The 18,563-nt window shown below is 47.5% G+C and overlaps 1 long non-coding RNA gene across 2 annotated transcripts in view; it reads left to right on the forward strand.

Annotated features, from left to right (window-relative positions):
* Window positions 1-18,563, forward strand: part of LOC102165540 — a 282,871-nt gene that overhangs the window by 23,392 nt on the left and 240,916 nt on the right. For both annotated transcript variants that reach the window (XR_002342823.1, XR_001307847.2), the window contains exon 2: window positions 17,158-17,918. This is a non-coding gene — a long non-coding RNA (uncharacterized LOC102165540). The remainder of the gene's footprint in view (window positions 1-17,157; window positions 17,919-18,563) is intronic.

The raw sequence follows: 18,563 nt of genomic DNA on the forward strand, positions 1-18,563 counted from the left end.
CTGAGATTAGAAATGGGATAGGAAGGGGTGAAGTCCAAAGCTTGGATAGAGACAGTTGCTGGGAGGAGCACCCAGTCATGAGGCTGGAATTAAGCCCATGGCGGTGTCAGCTGGCAGCCAAGCTGTAGCCACATTGTCTGTGTGCAAATGGTGTAGGTCCCTTCTCTCCTCTTTGCTTGGCCAAGATGTCACTTCCTCCAGGAAGGGCTCACTGACTTCTAGTCCAGGCTCCATCTCCCTGTGCTTTTCCTGTGATTGTTGTGATCATGGCCATTCTCATCACCATTGGAGCACCTGGAGTGTTCCAGACCTTGTGTTATGGCTTCTCATGGCAGAGTCTCACTCAATTCCAGTGCTTTCAGATTGAAACTTCAGTGGTCTTCAGAGGGAGAAGAGGGGTGTGTGTGGTGTGTGTGTGTGGTGTGTGTGTGTGTGTGTGTGTGTGTGTGTGTACATCTGCATGTGCCACAATAATTAAAATTTGAGGCAGGACATTTCAAATTGTCAAAGATTCAAAGTTAGGCTGAACAGAATATGGTTTCAGAATTAAGTGTGTTGCAAGTTTTTGAAAATTTAGATGCCACTCAAGTTAGCGGTACACAGGTGTTGGCTATAGTCAGAGTTCAAAGGGTCTGGATTTGTTGCTTGTTCTTTGTTCTCATCCTCAAGACTGCACATGGCAAGTCCCACTGTGGGTCCCTGCAGCTCTGGACCCATTTTCCTGCTTCCCTCTTGGGTCCCCTGCTTGATCACACCCTGGGCCCTCCTTGTGGCTCTATCATCTCTTTGGATTCAGATTTAAATGAATCATTTACTTACATTTTATTCACAATTTTTAATCATTCTACTAACAACATTTTAATAGCATTAAATGATTGCAAAATCTAATAAAAACCAATCTTAACCTCCCTGGAATCTCATTAAGAATAGGGCTGCTCTTTTTGCTAAATTGTTGAAGATGATTTTGTCGGGTTTTGTTTTGTTTGCCCTGCCCAGGAGAGCAGAGGCATAGATGGAGTCACAGAATGTGGGTTCACACACTCAATTTTTTTTTTTAAATCCCCTTTCCTAAATTTACAGATGAAGAAACTGAAGTCCAAAGAAGGGAGAGGATTTTTCCAATGTCACACATGAAACATATGGCCATTAAGAACCAGCACACAGGCCTCCTGCCCTTTAGTCTAGCATCTCCCTACAAGATCTGGGCTTTGGGCTCAGGCATTGAGTTATGGATTTTGACGAGCATATTGTCAATTGAGCGATCACTAGCTGATCAGCTGAGCACTTAGTCACTGAGCAGGTTTGGAGCCTCCGGGTGGACACCGGCAGGTTTGAGAGACACAGAAGAAACAGGACCTGCCCTCTGGAAAACTGCAAAGCCTCCAGGGAATGAGGTTTATATGTAAACGACGAGACACAGTTTCCTTAAGTGCTTGCTGTGGTCATGCTGCTCGCCTCATCTTTCTAGCCTCGGCCTGAGGGTGGTGTCTCCTCCAGCTCTGTTCAGTACAGGCAGGTACTGTAAAGGCTTCCCATGGCCCCAGCACTGAGACAACCATGAACTCCTCATCCACTGTAATCAACAACATCTCCATCAAAACGACTCACTTGGTAGGACTGGGAAGTTCATAGGCCAAAGGGGGGGGGGGAAGAAAGCTCAGGCAGGAAGCTGTTTTATGATTTATGAACACCCAAATGCTGGCATCTCTCTCTCTCTCTCTCTCTCTCGAAAAGAAAAAAAAACCCACTGCTAATATTAATAATTATGCCAGCTTTTGTACAGCACTTTGCAGCTGACAACGTGCTTTTGAATCCATTATCTCATCTCAGCGTGTCTGTGGGAGACTGGAGAAGTGGGAGCGCACTGAGGCTGGCATCTTTGGGGAATTAGCAGCCTTTGTTTCCCTAGGAGGCCAGCTCGGCAAGGTGGGTGGGTGCTGAAGTTATTCTTGCTCTGAATGTCCAGCCTAGGACGACCCCCTGAGTGTCTGTTTTCCCAGGGAAACTTTAGCATGTCTCTCCAGACCATAAGCCGGGGTCGCTCCGCTTGTCCTGCCTGGAGCTTCATTTCTCCTTGAGCTGAATGCTTAGCTGGTCCTGGACATCCTCTCTGGCCTTTACAGGCCACTCTGAGAAAGACTGGGCTCTGTCCTTGTGGCCGTAGCTGTGGGAAGAGTCCTCCTTCAGCACAGCTGGACTTCCACTGGGGCAGAGTTGCTGCTCCTGATCAGACTTAGCCCTGAGATTCCTGCTGCCACATGTGTCCATTTATGACAGACTCTTTAGACAGTGAAGGTGGTGGAGGAGCTGAAATGTATCTGGCAAGTATTAGCAGCTGTGGGAAAATGCAGCTTTAAAAAATTTTTACCAGAACCAGCCTCATCTTGCTTTTTTGCTGATGGCAGGAAAGACAACAATAACAAAAACACAAATATCACCACCACTACCACCACCAAAAACAGCCTTTATCTTGAACAATGAAGGTAGCATTATTTCTTCTAGTTTAAAGAGAGCCTCTCCTCTGCCCTGGTAGAGAACTCCGTTAAAGTACATATTCTCCTTTAGGTCCGTGAATCCCCTCAAGAGGGCTATTCTCCCCTTCCTCCTCCTGCCCACTTGCCTAGGAGGATGTTTGGATTCAGGACATCACCTCCTGGCTTTGGTGGGCTTGCCTAGTCCATTCATGGTCCTCTGGCTGACCTGCTTGCCCACTTGTCCTGGGGCAGCCTCTGCCTCACCAGCTCCCACCACTGAAGTGTCCACTGATGGGGACGGGGAGTCGGGGGGGGGTGCTTGTCATCTGTGCTCTTGGCACAGGCAGAGCATGGTGGTTGACTCTGGGGCTTGCCAGGAGAGAGCTTCTTGGCTGATGCAACACTCCTGGGGCAGCAGGAGACGAGGGAGGAGAGTGCCATCTCCTCAGCCACTTCAAATTTACCACCCTATGCTGTGATGGACTCCTTGCCTAAGAGATGGTGTTTCTCCAGACTCTATGATTTCCTGAGATATGCCCTGGGTAGTTGAGATATACAATGGAAAATTATTCAGCCATAAACAATGAAGCAATGCCATTTGCATCCATAAGGATGAATCTAGAGATTATCATACTAAATGAAGTAAGTCAGAGAAAGACAAATATCATATGATGTCACTTGTATGTGGAATCCAATAAAATGATACAAAAGAACTTACGTGAAAGACAGAAACGAACTCACAGATTTCAAAACCAATCTTATGGTTGCCATAGGTGAAACCATTGGGGAGAGGGAAGAATTGGGAGGGTGGGAATAACACATACTCACTGCTGTATAAAACAGATGATTGACGAGAACCTACTATAGAGCACGGGAAAATCTACTCAATAGTTTGTAATAACCTATATGGGAAAAAAGAGGGATATAGTCATACATTTTTCAGGCAGTTGGGAGCATTGTTATGTTGCATCCGGCTTCTCTAATCTCCTCTTTGAAGCCTTCTTCCACCTTCACGGGCAGAAAACCTTTATCGTCTAGCCTGGCAGAAGGGATGCAGGGAAAAGAAAAAAAAAAAAACCTGGATCCATGAAATTACACTGGGAGTCATCTCCAAAAAATCATGGCGCTTTATAACATCAATGTTTTTGTGGATTGACGAGCCCCTTGGATCTCGTAATTCGGTTGTTTTCTTTGGTTAAGTCCCTGCAGCCCAGTTCTGCCGGGCCAGACCCTCTCTCCTCTTCATGCAGCCACAGTGTGAATGATCCAAGGCTTCCACCCTCAGCTTTTCTTATGGGTCCTGCTTACTTAAAACAGAATTATTTGCCAAAAATTGGGCTGGTAAATACTCCGAATAGAATTTCAGCCAGTGGCTAAGGTTTATTCTCTTAATTTCTGAGTCTCTTTACATGCATTCCAACCAGAAAGTGCACCCTTCAGATATATGTTTTTAAATAAAATAACATGTTTCTGTTAATTCGGGGACTACCTTTCACTAAATAGATAGAGCTAGAGGTGGTCTGCACCTCGCAACTTGTGCACCCCTTAGGATCTTTTAAAATGAAGATGAATAGTGGGTGGTAAATGCCACAACTTCATGAGAGTCAGTCAGCCAGAGGAATGAATGGGGAGAGGGGAACTTCTGCTTTATTTGGGGATAGAACAGCACAATTTGTTAACCTGTCCTCTCTTTCTCCCCAAAAAATATATACAGTTTGGAGCTGGGCAAAAGAAGGCAAGCCGCATATTCTGATAAACTGCATTACAATTTGAAGCCGGCTTGTCCAGGTGTCTGCAGTGAATGTAGAGAGTCAGGACTGAGTTGAGTTGGACCTGTTGCGGGGTTTCAGGTGGGATCACAGGTGGACAGATGTACATACACAGCTCAGGTCAGGTGAGATCCTGCCTGAAGACAGACTCTTGGCTCCTGTAAGGTCCTCCCAGTGCCCACCTTATGGCTCTGCCTGCTAGGTCCCCACCTTCCCCTCTGCATCTTACTTCCACTGCCCCCCGAACACATCCTGCCTTCCAGCTTTGGAGCTGTGGGCCCATTCCCTGCTGGTACCTTCTCGGTCATCTCTCTGAATCCTCCAGGACTCTCCCAGCTCAAGGTCACCTCCCCTCTGTGCTTGCCTGTATCCCCTCTGCGTGGCGCTGTCTCCCCACGGGCTCCTGCAAGGTTGCACTCTGAGTTAGGTGGCCTTTCCTCCATGCAAGACTGCTTTTGCGGTAAACTTTGCATATGCCCTTTGCTTTTCCTGGGACTAGGGCTGGGTCTTCCTCTCCTCTGCTCTGGTGTCACCCACCTAGAGTCTTGGCCCATCATCACAATCAATAACTGATGACTGTGGGATTGATGACATCTTTCTTTTCTTCCTGACACTAGTTCGTTTACATCTGAATCCTCCTTATCATTCAGAAGTGATTGGACAAAGCTATATCTGAACAAAACCATGCTAATCCCTCCTTCCCTAACTTAGACTGTGTCTGCCATCCCCACTCCACCCACCACTGGGGCCCTGTGGCCAGAGAAGAGGCTGAGTCACCCCATTCGTAAACAGTAAAAGCTGGAGTTGTCTTTGCCTCTGCAGTGGGATTGTTGAGCAGCCTTTATTTTCACCCAGCTTTCCCTGTAAAATCATGAAAACAATGTGATCGTGTCTCAGAAATACAGAAATACACCAGCTTTTCTCAATGAAAAAACCCAGAGCAAATTTTTTAGTAAAGCTGCTTTTCAAGAAAAGTAAAACGTGAGTTTTTTTGTAAATTTTAATTAATTTCTTTTAATTGGCTGTACCCATGGCATATGGAAGTTCCCAGGCCAGGGATTAAATCCGAGCCACAGTTGCTATCTGTGCCACAGATGCAGTAATGCTGGATCCTTAACCCACTGCCCCAGACCAGGGATTGAACCTGCTTCTCCATAGCGACCCAAGCTGCTGCAATCGGATTCTTAACTCACTGTACCACGGTGGGAATCTGTGTAAATTTTTATTGAATAAAACAAGTCTCTTCATCAGCAGAGTGACGATGATGGTGATGATGGTGATGGTGACGACGGTGACGGTGACGGTGACGATGGTGACGGTGGTGATGGTGATGGTGATGATGGTGGTGATGGTGATGGTGATGGTGGTGGTGATGCTGATGATGGTGATGGTGATGGTGATGGTGGTGATGATGGTGATGGTGATGGTGATGATGGTGATGCTGGTGATGGTGATGATTGTGGTGATGGTGATGGTGATGGTGGTGATGATGGTGATGCTGATGATGGTGATAGTGATGATGGTGATGATGGTGATAGTGATGATGGTGACGATGGTGATGGTGATGATGGTGATGGTGATGATGGTGATGGTGATGATGGTGATGGTAATGATGGTGATGGTGAAGATGGTGATGATGGTGATGGTGGTGATGGTGGTGGTGATGGTGACGATGGTGATGGTGACAATGGTGATGGTGATTGTGGTGATGGTGATGGTGGTGATGGTGATGGTGGTGATGGTGATGGTGATGGTGACGGTGATGATGGTGACGGTGATGATGGTGGCAGTGATGATGGTGACAATGGTGATGGTGATGATGGTGATGGTGATGATGGTGACGATGGTGATGGTGATGATGGTGATGGTGGTGATGGTGATGATGGTGATGATGGTGGTGGTGGTGATGGTGAAGATGGTGGTGATGGTGATGGTGGGTGGTGATGGTGGTGATGGTGATGATGGTGATGGTGATGATGGTGATGATGGTGGTGGTGGTGATGGTGAAGATGGTGGTGATGGTGATGGTGGGTGGTGATGGTGGTGATGGTGATGCTGGTGATGGTGATGATGGTGATGGTGAAGATGGTGGTGATGGTGATGGTGGTGATGGTGATGGTGGTGATGGTGGTGGTGATGGTGACGATGGTGATGGTGACGATGGTGATGGTGATGATGGTGATGCTGGTGATGGTGATGCTGGTGATGGTGACGATGGTGATGGTGATTGTGGTGATGGTGATGGTGGTGATGGTGATGGTGATGGTGACGGTGATGATGGTGACGGTGATGATGGTGGCGGTGATGATGGTGACAATGGTGATGGTGATGATGGTGATGGTGATGATGGTGATGCTGGTGATGGTGATGCTGGTGATGGTGACGATGGTGATGGTGATTGTGGTGATGGTGATGGTGGTGATGGTGATTGTGGTGATGGTGATGGTGACGGTGATGATGGTGACGGTGATGATGGTGGCGGTGATGATGGTGACAATGGTGATGGTGATGATGGTGATGGTGGTGATGGTGATGGTGGTGATGGTGATGGTGGTGATGGTGATGATGGTGATGGTGATGATGGTGATGGTGGTGGTGGTGATGATGATGGTGATGGTGATGATGATGGTGATGGTGATGATGGTGATGGTGATGATGGTGATGGTGATGGTGGTGATGGTGATGATGGTGGTGATGGTGGTGGTGATGATGGCGATGATGATGATGGTGATGGTGATGATGATGGTGGTGATGGTGATGGTGGTGATGGTGATGATGATGGTGGTGATGGTGATGGTGGTGATGATGATGGTGATGGTGATGATGGTGGTGATGGTGATGATGGTGATGATGATGATGATGATGGTGATGGTGGTGATGGTGATGATGGTGATGGTGATGATGGTGGTGATGGTGATGGTGGTGATGATGATGGTGGTGATGGTGATGATGGTGATGGTGGTGATGGTGATGATGGTGATGGTGATGATGGTGGTGATGGTGATGGTGGTGATGATGATGATGATGGTGATGGTGGTGATGGTGGTGATGGTGATGATGATGGTGGTGATGGTGATGGTGATGATGGCGATGATGATGATGGTGATGGTGGTGATGATGATGGTGATGGTGATGGGGGAGGTATATCAACAGTCAGTATTGACTGAATTTCTTCCTTCCCCTTTGTCCCTGAATGTGGACACATGGAGCTTCAGTTTCATCCCAGTCTTTTTGCTGGTCTGTAATGGCTGTGTTGTAACAACATTTCTGCTGCAGTGATGACCCACTGACCTACAGTCTGACTGCTTGATAGGAGTATGTTTTCATTCTTGCTGTCCTGAGTCTCCTTCGCTTTCACTTGGTCAGGGGGATGTGCACACTTTGTGTATTTTTATGTCTACACATGGAAACAAACCCATGATTGACTGGAAGAAAGTTTGCTCACTCAGACTTTTATTTATCTGGGACCAAATGGCCAGAATCATTGTGAGTATTTTCCCTGTTTAAACTGACAGGATTGACTTATTGTTTCAGCACCTGTGAGGTGCAAACATAGAGAAAAGCTTCAAAAACTTCAGAGACCTCCCCAGGTGACCTTACCCATACCCATCCTTTCAATGCCACCTCTTCTCTGACAGCCCCTCACTGGCATCTCTAGGAAGGCTTCAGCTCAGAGCTCCAGGCTCCTTCTGATGGCTGCCTTTACCTCTCCAGGTGGGGGTTACACAAGCATCTTAAATCAACTGTGTCTCTGACAGAGCTCTGCATGGTCATCCTAAGCCATTTCTTCTCCACTCTTTTCCACCTCAGTAGATGGCACTGTCATTTACCTAGTTCCACAAGCCAAAACCTAGGCACCCATCTGTGATGTGCCTTCTCTCCAGTGTGACTCTCACTTCCTTGTCTGTGACAGGTATTGCCTCCCGGCCTCTGTGAGAACCTCCCAACAGGGTTGCCTGCCTATTCTCTTGCTCTCCAGTTCATTCTCCCCACAGCAGTCTTTTCTTTCTTTCTTTTATTTTTTAAAGTTTTTTAAAATGATTTTTATTTTTTCCATTATAGTTGATTTTCAGTGTTGGCAATTCCTACTGTACAGCAAAGGGACCCAGTCATACGTATATACATACATTCTTTTTCTCACATTATCCTCCATCATGTTCCATCACCAGTGATCAGATAGAGTTCCCTGTGCCATACAGCAGGATCTCATGGCTTATCCACTCCAAATGCGATAGTTTGCATCTATTAACCCCAAACTCCCAGTCCATCCCACTCCCTCTCTCTCCCCATTGGCAACCACAAGTCTGTTCTCCAAATCCATGTGTTTCTTTTCTGTGGAAAGGTTCATTTGTGTCATATATTCGATTCCAGATATAAGCAATATCATTTGGTATTTGTCTTTCTCTTTCTGATTGACTTCACTTAGTATGAGAGTCTCTAGTTCCATCCATGTTGCTGCAAATGACATTATTTTGTTATTTTTTGTAGCTGAGTAGTATTCCACTGTGTATATATACTACATCTTAATTCATTCATCTGTCAATGGGCATTTAGGTTGTTTCCATGTCTTGGTGATTTACAATGTTGTGATAATTTCTGCTGTACAACAAAATGATTCAGTTATACACATATGTGTATCCATTATCTTTCAGAGTCTTTGCCCACATAGACTATCAGAATATTGGGTAGAGTTCTTTGTGCTATACAGCAGGTCCCTGTTGGCCAGTCATTCCATATACCACAGAGTGCATATGCCAATCCCAAATCCCCAGTCCATCCCTCCCACCCCCCCCACCTGTCCCCTTTGGTAACCACAAGTTTTTCAAAGTCTGTTAGTCTGTTTCTGTTCTGCAAATGAGTTCATTTGTATCCTTTTTTAAAAAAGATTCTATATATAAGTGATATCATATGATGTTTGTCTTTCACTGTCTAAGTTCACTGGAATATTACTCAGTCATAACAAAGAATGAAATAATGCCATTTGCAGCAATATGGGTGGACCTAGAGATTATCATATTATTATCACAGCAGTCTTTTCAGTACTGAAGTTGGATCCCATCACTCTCCTTTCCAAAACTTTCCCCTGAATCCAACTGCGCTGAAAATAAAATCTGAACTCCTTGATTTGTAAGACTCTTCCTAATCTGCCCCCAGGGTATTTCTGAGCCCTGACTGATACTTCTTCCCCTCTTCCTGCATCCAGCTACAGTAGCTTCCCCTGATCCTGGACCATGCTAGGCTCTTTTCCTCTCAAAGTTCTTGCTCATGCTGTTCCCTCTGCAGGGAACACCATCTTCCTCTGACCACATGACTGGCTCTACATCTTTAGGGAGGACTTGCCTGACCACTCAAGTGAGTCTCTTCTCTGCCCACTCTGATGTTTTCCATCACCGCTCCCTCTAATTTTTATTCCCAGCACTTTGGCTTGACTTTTGGCATGACGTCATCCTCTGCTTGTTTAGTATCTGGTTCCCTCTCTTGGCTACCAGTTCAGGGAGGGCAACACTGTATCTCTCTTGTTCACCAGGACTCATAGTCTTCACTTTGTAGCCAATATTTGTTGAAGAAACACCAAGATCTGCAGAATAGGGCTAGTAATACCAGTAATACCATTCAGGTACTACCCCAGTGGGTTAACATGGGTATAAAAGTGCTGGGTCAACCAGATAATGGTATCTGTGATGTCAGTGTTAATCATGTACATGGGGAGAAACGAGAATGGGGTGGGGGGAATAAGGCTCCATGCTTGATTGAAAACCAAAGAGCAGCTCTACTCTTAATTTCTAGGGGAAGAGTGAATTCGAGAGCTGTTTCCAACCCCACAGTCGTGCCAGTGGGACAGTACATGAGGTACATTTCCTTATACTTCCCTTTTTTGCCTTGGCTGTAAAGAAGCTTACACCTAAATTGGGAGTCAATTATCACGCAAAAATTAGCTCAAAAATTTCTGTTAAAAACAAATATGTTTTGTAAAAGTACCTAGCACTCTGCCTGATATACAGAAGAAGCTCAAAACCAAACAGTAATATGTGAATAGCCTTGGATTTGATTGTATCTTTGCCATTTTTAGTGTAAACTATCTCATATCCTCTTTGGAGGCAGGGAAAACATCAAGCAGTTTTGGTTTTTATTACTATAAGAATATAATTATTCATAATATCCCAAAGTGGAAACAACCCCAAATCATCAACTGATAAAGGGATAAATAAAATGTATGTATCCATACCATGGAATATTCTTAAGCAATCAAAAGAAATGAAGTCCTGACACATGCTACAACATCAATGGGCCTTGAGAACCCTATGCTATGTGAAAGAGGACAGTAACTAAAGACCACAGACTGTATGGTTCCATTTATGTGAAATGTCCAGAATGGGCCAAGCCGTGGTGACAGAAAGTAGGTGGGTGGTTGCCTAGGGCTGGGGGACTTGGAGGGAATGAGGAGTGACTGTGCATGGGTGTGGAGTTTCTGTTTGGGGTCATGAGAGTGGTGGTGGTGATGGACGTACAACTCTGATTATAGCAAACACCACTGAATTGTGCTTTAAATGGGTGAACCGTATGGTATTGTGGATTATGTTTCAGTAAAGCTGTTAACATGGGTTCATTACATAAGAGCACTCCTGGCTCTCTGATGAGGGCATGACTGAACAGGCCAATCAGAGTGGGTGTGAAGCAAATGCCAGCTTTGATTGGACACGAGTAATACCTCTTCCATCTCTCTCTCCCTTCTCTCTGTAGCCCTTCCTCCCTCCGTCCTTCACTTAAGTATTTTCTCAGCATTCTTCTGGATTTGCTGACCCAGAGTTAAAGTAGACAGGGCCTTCATCCTCAAGGAGCTAGATTTCATTGCAGGCAGAGCGGGGTAGAGAGGAGATGGGGAAAGGATGAGCACAGTGAAGACGCTGCAACTCAGACAGAGCATCTTGGGGATTCTGGCCAGACAGATCGTCTCTGTGTAGAGGAACATCTTTTGTCAGAGCAAATACTGTTCCATTTCTTCATTCACATAGGAATTCCACAGACAGTTACTGTGCATGGTGCTAAGGATACAGAGATGAATAATAATGTATCCCCAAGGGGTGGGAGGGGCACGTGACCCAACTGTGGTAGCTCAGCGGGGAGCGGGGAGCGGGGGGTGGGGGTGGGGTGGGGTGGGGCAGGGGCTCCAGGCTGAGGGAGATCAGGTTGGGGATGCTGGGGTGGGAGTGGGGAGCAGAGGTCTTGTGAAGCTTCTTGCACAGTCAGTGCTGGAAAGATGAGACTGCTTGGCCTGGCAAAACAGCCCAGGGACCTTGCAGAAGGCTCAGCTGGGGGCAGGCCACACAGCTTTCCTAGTCTAACCAAGGCAGAGGGCAGCCTGGCAGCATCCCCAGTTCAGGGAATCTGCTGCAACTCCTGGCTGGGAGTGGCTGGAGGCCGGAGGGGCTCCTCCGCTGTGCCACGGACTTTTCTCTGGCTCAGGTGAGGTGGCCCTGCTCCCCAAAGCTGAGCAGGTCACTACTTCCCCTCGGGAGAAGAGGACAGGACGCGAGGTCGCCAGGGGAGAGTCTGCGCGGCAGAAAAGGCTCTTGGTGAGATGCCGGCTCTGTGCGGGATGTTTGCCACTAGAGGGCGTGCCGGGTCGTTCTCTATCTCAGGCGCTGGGCTCCCAGCTGAAGCCGGCCTGGGCGGCAGCCAGGGTTCAAAGGTTCCCGGGAAACTCATTCCCTTGCCCTTTGCCGTTTGAAGATTTCTCAAAACCAGCCGGACTCAAGCATCTTTAGTGTTTGTCAGGAATTTGCGGAACTCTTGGGTCTGGGATGCAGCGTCCGGCCTGTTGCAAACCCTGGGGTGGCTGTGGCTGGGATTCTGGAAGCTCACAGGAGCTATCCTTTGCTCTCAGCACCCGGGAAGCTGAGAAAAGGCGTCAGCTTGTTCCCCATGGGGAGTCTGGTTTGGCCCTTAGAGCTGAAAAGGACAGGCCCCTGGGTGTGGGCAGTGCCTCAGATCTCTGCCACCTGGAGAAAATAGCTAAGTGTGTGATAGGCGGGAAAGATAGGGAGCAGGGCTTAGGAAGAAGTGATCCCAGGCTGGCAGGACATGGAGCTGGCGTCAGAGACCTGGGGACAGGGAAAGCCATCTCCTGATGTCTCAGACGGGGCCAGTGAGGCTGATGGGCACAGTGGGGTGGGTCAGAGGGGCAACACCTGAATTTTGCAGGACTCGCTGTAGCTGTTTTCATGGCCTTTAGGTCAAGGGCAGCAGAAGGTTACTTGCGGATGCTTCTAATTCTTGCCTTGAGGGGCTCCTATAGTTTCAGTTCAGGCTGGCCTCCTGTGTTGGCTGCTGATGGCCGCCACCTTTGAAATCAGGGCTAAGACTGGACAGGCAGTTCAGGGAATAAGCCCTGGTCCTTGGCCACCACTGACATGGCCACTAAGCTCTTGGGCCACATCCTAGACCTCTTCTGACCCAGGCCTCGTTCATGGTGCAGGAGGCTTGGGGCCCATTTTCTCCCTCTGGCATTGACTCCTGGGTCTGGTGGAGAGACCATCCTTCGCAGCCCTGGACACAGGCAGCAGGGGTACGAACGAGGACCTATGTGCTGCAGGGAGCCGGTGCACCATCTGCAGTGGGAGCAGGTCAGAGCCGTCCTGCTGAGGCTCCTGTCACTGCCGTGGTTAATGCTGGTGATTACCATGGTTACCCGAGGCTGGAAGCTCTGACAGTCAAAGGCAGAGCAGGAGAAGGATGTCCTCTCCCTGCTCAGAGCCACATGACTGCCTCTGCCTCTTCAGGCAGCGTTCTCCTGGCAAACATAAGAGCATGGACCAGAGAAGTTATTCTGCCACGGTTCAGCCGACCCACGCATCATCAGTCGCCAAGCATCGGGGGCCTTGCGGGGCCCTGGCCTGACCACATGCAGCGTGAGGGAGGCAGAGGGGGTGTTCGGACCCCACCCTCAGTCTGCTCAGTCTTGGGAGGACTTCCTCTTGAGAGAAAGAGGAGGAGATGGTGGTCGGGTCCTCCGGGAGCTTAGAGTCCGGGGAGGGAAGCAGTTAGAGGAGTAGGTGGAGAATTCAGCACAGACCCCTGGGGACACAGGGCTGACTTTCTGGGCCTGTGCCTCCGGTGCCAGCTTGAGGCTGTGACTGTGCCCTCTCCACATAGGGCACTGGCCAGGGAGTCAGGACAGCCGTGTTGCTGGTGGTTATGAGCTCCAGCTCCTGCTGGGTCCTGGTTTCTCCATCTGCAAAATGGGGTTAATGATTACTAATCCCCCACCTCCTTCAAGTCTGTGGGGAGGATTTTTTAAATGAATAATTTTGTGCATTGAAATGAGCCAACAGATTTCAAGCCTTTGGAGAAAAGGCCTTATTTATTATTATCATCAACTCACTGAGCAGAAATTCCATTTATCGCCTTTGCTGCTTCTCCAGTGCTGCATGAACTAAGAACCATATCACCTCTGTTCTTATTGAGGGGCTCTGCACAGCCACCCAAATCTTAGCCTTGGGGATTCTTGGGGGCCTGGGGAAGCTGGGTGGGGCTTCTTCTGGGCTCTGAGGGGATTCTCGGGTCAAGAGCAGAGCAGGAACAACAGCTCCGTCCAAAGATGTCCAAACACGTGTTGTCCAAACACGATAGCAGAAGTCTGAAGCTTTTCCAACAGGGCGCCTAGCCTGGGGGGGCGAGAACTGAAAAGGAAGCAGAGGCAGAGCAGCTCGGCAGCTCTTTTCCTTTAGTTCATTATCATCATGTTGACTTAAAAAATGAGGAAATAGATTTAAGCGAAAAGAGAGAGGTTGAAGAAAGAAAAGTACATCGCTTATATTAATTAAATTCTGATCCTCAGTTCTGGAAAAGTGGCTAACATAGAAAGGCCCCGTAAATATCCAAGGGAATGAAGGAACTCAGGAGACTGTAACCTATCGGACAAATGTCTGCTAAACTTTTTAAAAATATAAAGATGGTATTTTTTTTTAAGAAAAAACCCTAATGTAGTTTTAGGCTCACTGCAAAAGTGAGGGCACAGTATGGAGAGCTCCCCGTGTTCTCCCTGCCGCACGTGCGCACAGCCTCCCCCATCATCAGCATTCCTGAGCAGAGGGGACATTTGTTACAGTTGATGAACCTATACTGATGCATCGCTATCACCCCAACCCTGTGGTTTACATGAGGGCTTATTCTTGGTGTTGTGTATTCTATGGATTTGGAAAAATTTGTAATGACCTGCACCCACGGTTATGGTACCATCCAGATTTTCACGGCCCTAAAAATCCTCTGTGCTCTGTCAGACCCCCTCCCCACATGTATGTACATATAGATACTCTGCCCATTATAGTAATAGTATATTTTAGAAGATAGGATTATACCATATATACTGATTTAAAACCCGTTTACTCTCTGACACACATAATGAGGATTAGAGGTTTGAAGTACCTCCTTCTCGATAACTCGGGTCTGACCATCGAAGTTTTTGTGTTATTCAGACAAGATTGTGAGGCTCACATAAGGAAGAAGGACATGACATGACAAAGGACAAAGTCCCCCTGAGGTTGGGCAGGGGAAGAGGCAGAGCATCTTTCAGCTGCCCGCCCGGCACTCTCCTTACCTCTGTCCTCTGTGCACACCTGAGACCCAGGTGGGTTTCCAGTCATTACTTCCTTTGCCAGAGCTCCTTGCTCCTTGAGGGAAGTTACTCGCTGAAAAGCAGATGCCTGCTGGGAAAGATATATCTATATCAGTATCTTTATCTGTCTATATATCTATATCTATCTAAATATCTGCATTCATGTGTATATAGGTTTTGGTCAGACAAGACTTTCTGGGGCTTCCTGGGCTCTGAGCAAATCAGCAGGTGTCTCCTGGGTGTCTAAGGGCCTCTTGCACGCAGGCTCAGGAGAGAGTCCCAGTACCTGTGAGCCTATAATTGTGCATAGCACCTCCTCTGCCTGCCTTATCTGTGCTGACAGCTACCCTTTTATGCCTGCGGGTCGGATTCCCAGGTGTCCTTGCCTACTGGGTTATGCTTGAAGGGCTCCTACTTTCTCACTAGTTCTCTGGTCTCCACACATCCTGTCTGCCTGGTCCAGACCTACTCAGTAGTCCATAGTGATGTTTGGCAGAGAAGATGGAAGTGGCGCTGCTCTCCCAGTGGGCAGAGCACCAGCCCACCAAGCAGGAGTCACACTGGCATGTTGCTGAATCTGACAGAAGCACGGCCCAGATAGCTCCTCCTCCCAGCTGGGCAAGACTCTAAGGGTGTCTGGCTGATGGCAGGCAGGCTCCAGCTCGTTAGGTTAGGACATTTGTTTCCCTAAGGGTATAGTTTTGTAGCCCTGTTTCTCAACGCCCAGCGTCTGTGCCTCGCCATTGGGCTGCCTGTGTAGGAAGATGAACCATTTGTTCCTGAAAATTGTGGCTGTGGAGGCTTTGCTTTGAAAGTTCTTCTGCCAAATTTGTATACCTTTTCTATCTCAGGTGATGTGCCTGAGGGCTCTACCATTTGCCTGTTAGAGTCACGTTTCCTCCTGGCCTGGCCCATGTTGGATTAAGGGGCCTAAATCTACAAAGAGAAACTCAGTTGGGACAAACGTCAACCTCTCCAGTTGGGCCTTCTCTCCCCAAAGGATCACACGGGCATGGATGTGCTTGGAATGACAGGAGTAGTGCCGAAGATCCATGATACATCATGCCCTTTCCTGCTTAAAGTGCATCAATTCTTCCTACTGTGCTTATAAGAAACTCTGCCAGCCAGACCTGCTGACTCTCCACCCGCTCCATGTACCCCCATCCCCACTCACCAGGTGCTGCCACCTGACCTTCCTTCAGCTGCCTTCACGTCTCAGTCCTTTCTTTCCACAGGGCCGGCTCCTGCCCAGCCAGCTTCCTGCCACAGGAAAGGGCTCCTCCTCTTCCTGTCGGCCTTTTTCTGGGGCTTCAGGAATTCATCTCTTTGTAGGGGGCTCCCCTGGCCACCATATCTGATGTAGCTTTCCCCCTTTCCCCCTCCTGTCATCTACTCTTTATTTTCATAAATGTTTTCCATTTTCTTATTTTTCGGTTTCTTTACTTAATTCCTATCTGTCTCTCCGAGTAGCCTCCACGAGAGGCAGGACCACGTGTGTCATTTTTTTTGCCACTGTGTCCCCAGCATCTGGCAGGATCCAGGTGCTACTATCAGTGCTTCATAAGTAGGTGACCAATGAATGGTTTAGCAACACACTTGACTGTCTTGACTCTAGGTGACTCTCAGCTCAACCTGAGTAAGAGTTATGACTGGTCACTCTCTGGTGATTCTTGCTCAGAAATGGAAAGAGGATCACCCCACTCAGCTTACACAGATGTTGCGGGTCTGTAGCTGTGGGCTTAGTTCTGGGCTCCTGACATAAGGAATGCATTAACAAAATGGCATGTGCCTGAGGAAACGGTGACTTGAAACCGTGGGCTTTATGGGAAAGAAACTCAAGGCTATTCATTTGGAAAAGGGAAGGCTTAGGGGTTACCTAAGAGCTGGACGCTGATGTCTGAGTCATTGCCATGCTGCAGAAGGAGAAGACTCACTTCTTGTACTTAGAGTGGTTGCTTTGAAGGAAGTGATCTCCCATCACTGGGTCTGTTACTAAAAACTTCCCCGAATGAAGATGTAGGACTAGATGGCATTTTAAATTTGCTTTCATTCCCACATTTGAAGATGATTTTGAAATGTCTTTGTGGAGCTGTTCCTACCAGCCTGAGCCAGTAGGAAGAGCAGGCAATTCCTATTTTCCAGGACTTGGGGCCTTCCTGAAAAGCTATTCTCGCAATTCTCTCTGACTCTGTGTGTATGTGTGTGTGTGTGTGTGTGTGTGTGCGCACGTGCATGTGTGCATGTATGTATGTATTTGGGATAGATTTTTACTCAGTATGCCCTCTCTCTTCCTCTTCAGGATGGTGCATATATATTTGCCTCACTCACCTTGAGCATGGCCATGAAACCAGTGTGAAGAAGCGAGGATGTGTCCAGGCCTTGAATGTTTGCATTTGCTCTCTGATGCTCCTCCCTTCACCATGAGATCTATATACCCTGGATGAGCCATGGTTCCATGATAGAGAGACACATGGAACAGACCCAAGCCAAGCCCAGCTGAGTTCAGCCAACCTGTGGACCCAAGAGTAAAAAGAAAGATATGTCTGCTGTAAGCCACTGAGATCTGGGGATTATTTGTTACATAGCCATGTCACAGCCACGCCTGACTAATGAGTGTTCATGATTTTCTTTACATGGAACCGCTCTAATACTTGGATCTGAGATGCTCACTCTGATGCATATCACTGAAGAATTGAGGTCTAAGAAGCAGTCTTTTCCCCTTCAGACTTCTTTCCATGGCCTCTTCCCAGAATGTGCATCTCCTACATTTTCAGGACAGTTAATCGCATTGAAAAATTCTGTCCAACAAGCCACTCTACAGACTCTCAGCCCTGCCAGTGCCTGACAAGGGCTATTCTTGTTGTGGGAGGACCTCAGCTTTATGGGGAGGATGATGGGGCTGAAGCTCGGAGAGACAGAGGGACCTATGAAGCTGCAGCAGCAGGAGCAGAAAGCACAGCTGTGGGGCCTTCTGGAAAGAACAGAGAAGAGGAGCGGCCCTATGCTGGCGCCGCACGAGGACATCGTAAACCTGAACCAGGATGTTCTTTGTGATGACAGGTGAGCTGCTCCTTAAGCATCAATCCCTCCAACCTACCCAGCACAGACATGCTGGAAAGTGGCTTTTCAAATGCCTTTGACTCTTATCTCTTTTACCTCACCCTCTGAAATGAAATCTCAAACACTTTAGTAAGGTTTGATGCTGAGAACAGTAAGCAGATAGAGGTTCAGGCTGAAACAGAACAGGAGTCAAAAGCCCTGGAGAAAAATGTGAATGGGCTTGGAGAGGACAAATAAAATAGCAGAGACATTTATACGGGTCTCCCCTACCTCTCAGAACAAAACAATTATGAGATGAGAGAGGCATAGATGGGAGGAAATTCTTTCATTTTTCACATTGTGAGCTAGAGATCCAATAGCCTGTTTATGAAGAACAATAAAGAAGATACATGAACTCAGTAAAGAGGTTGTTACAAATATATGGGGTGGTTTTGAAAGGCCAGAGTTTCTCCCCCCCCCCACCTTTTGGATAAAGCTGCTGGCTAAGTATTAAAAGGTTTTTTTTTTTTTTTTCTTAAAAAAATTTTTCTTTTTCAAAAAGCAATAACTGGCACTAGCAGTTTGTTACAATTGGCAGAAAGAGTTATCACTTTTATTTAGGATTTGGAAATGCAATCAAAGAGGGGCAGATTGGAGCTTGAATTA

The sequence above is a fragment of the Sus scrofa genome, chromosome 3 (assembly GCF_000003025.6).
Source record: "Sus scrofa isolate TJ Tabasco breed Duroc chromosome 3, Sscrofa11.1, whole genome shotgun sequence".
NCBI classification, from domain to species: Eukaryota; Metazoa; Chordata; class Mammalia; order Artiodactyla; family Suidae; genus Sus; species Sus scrofa.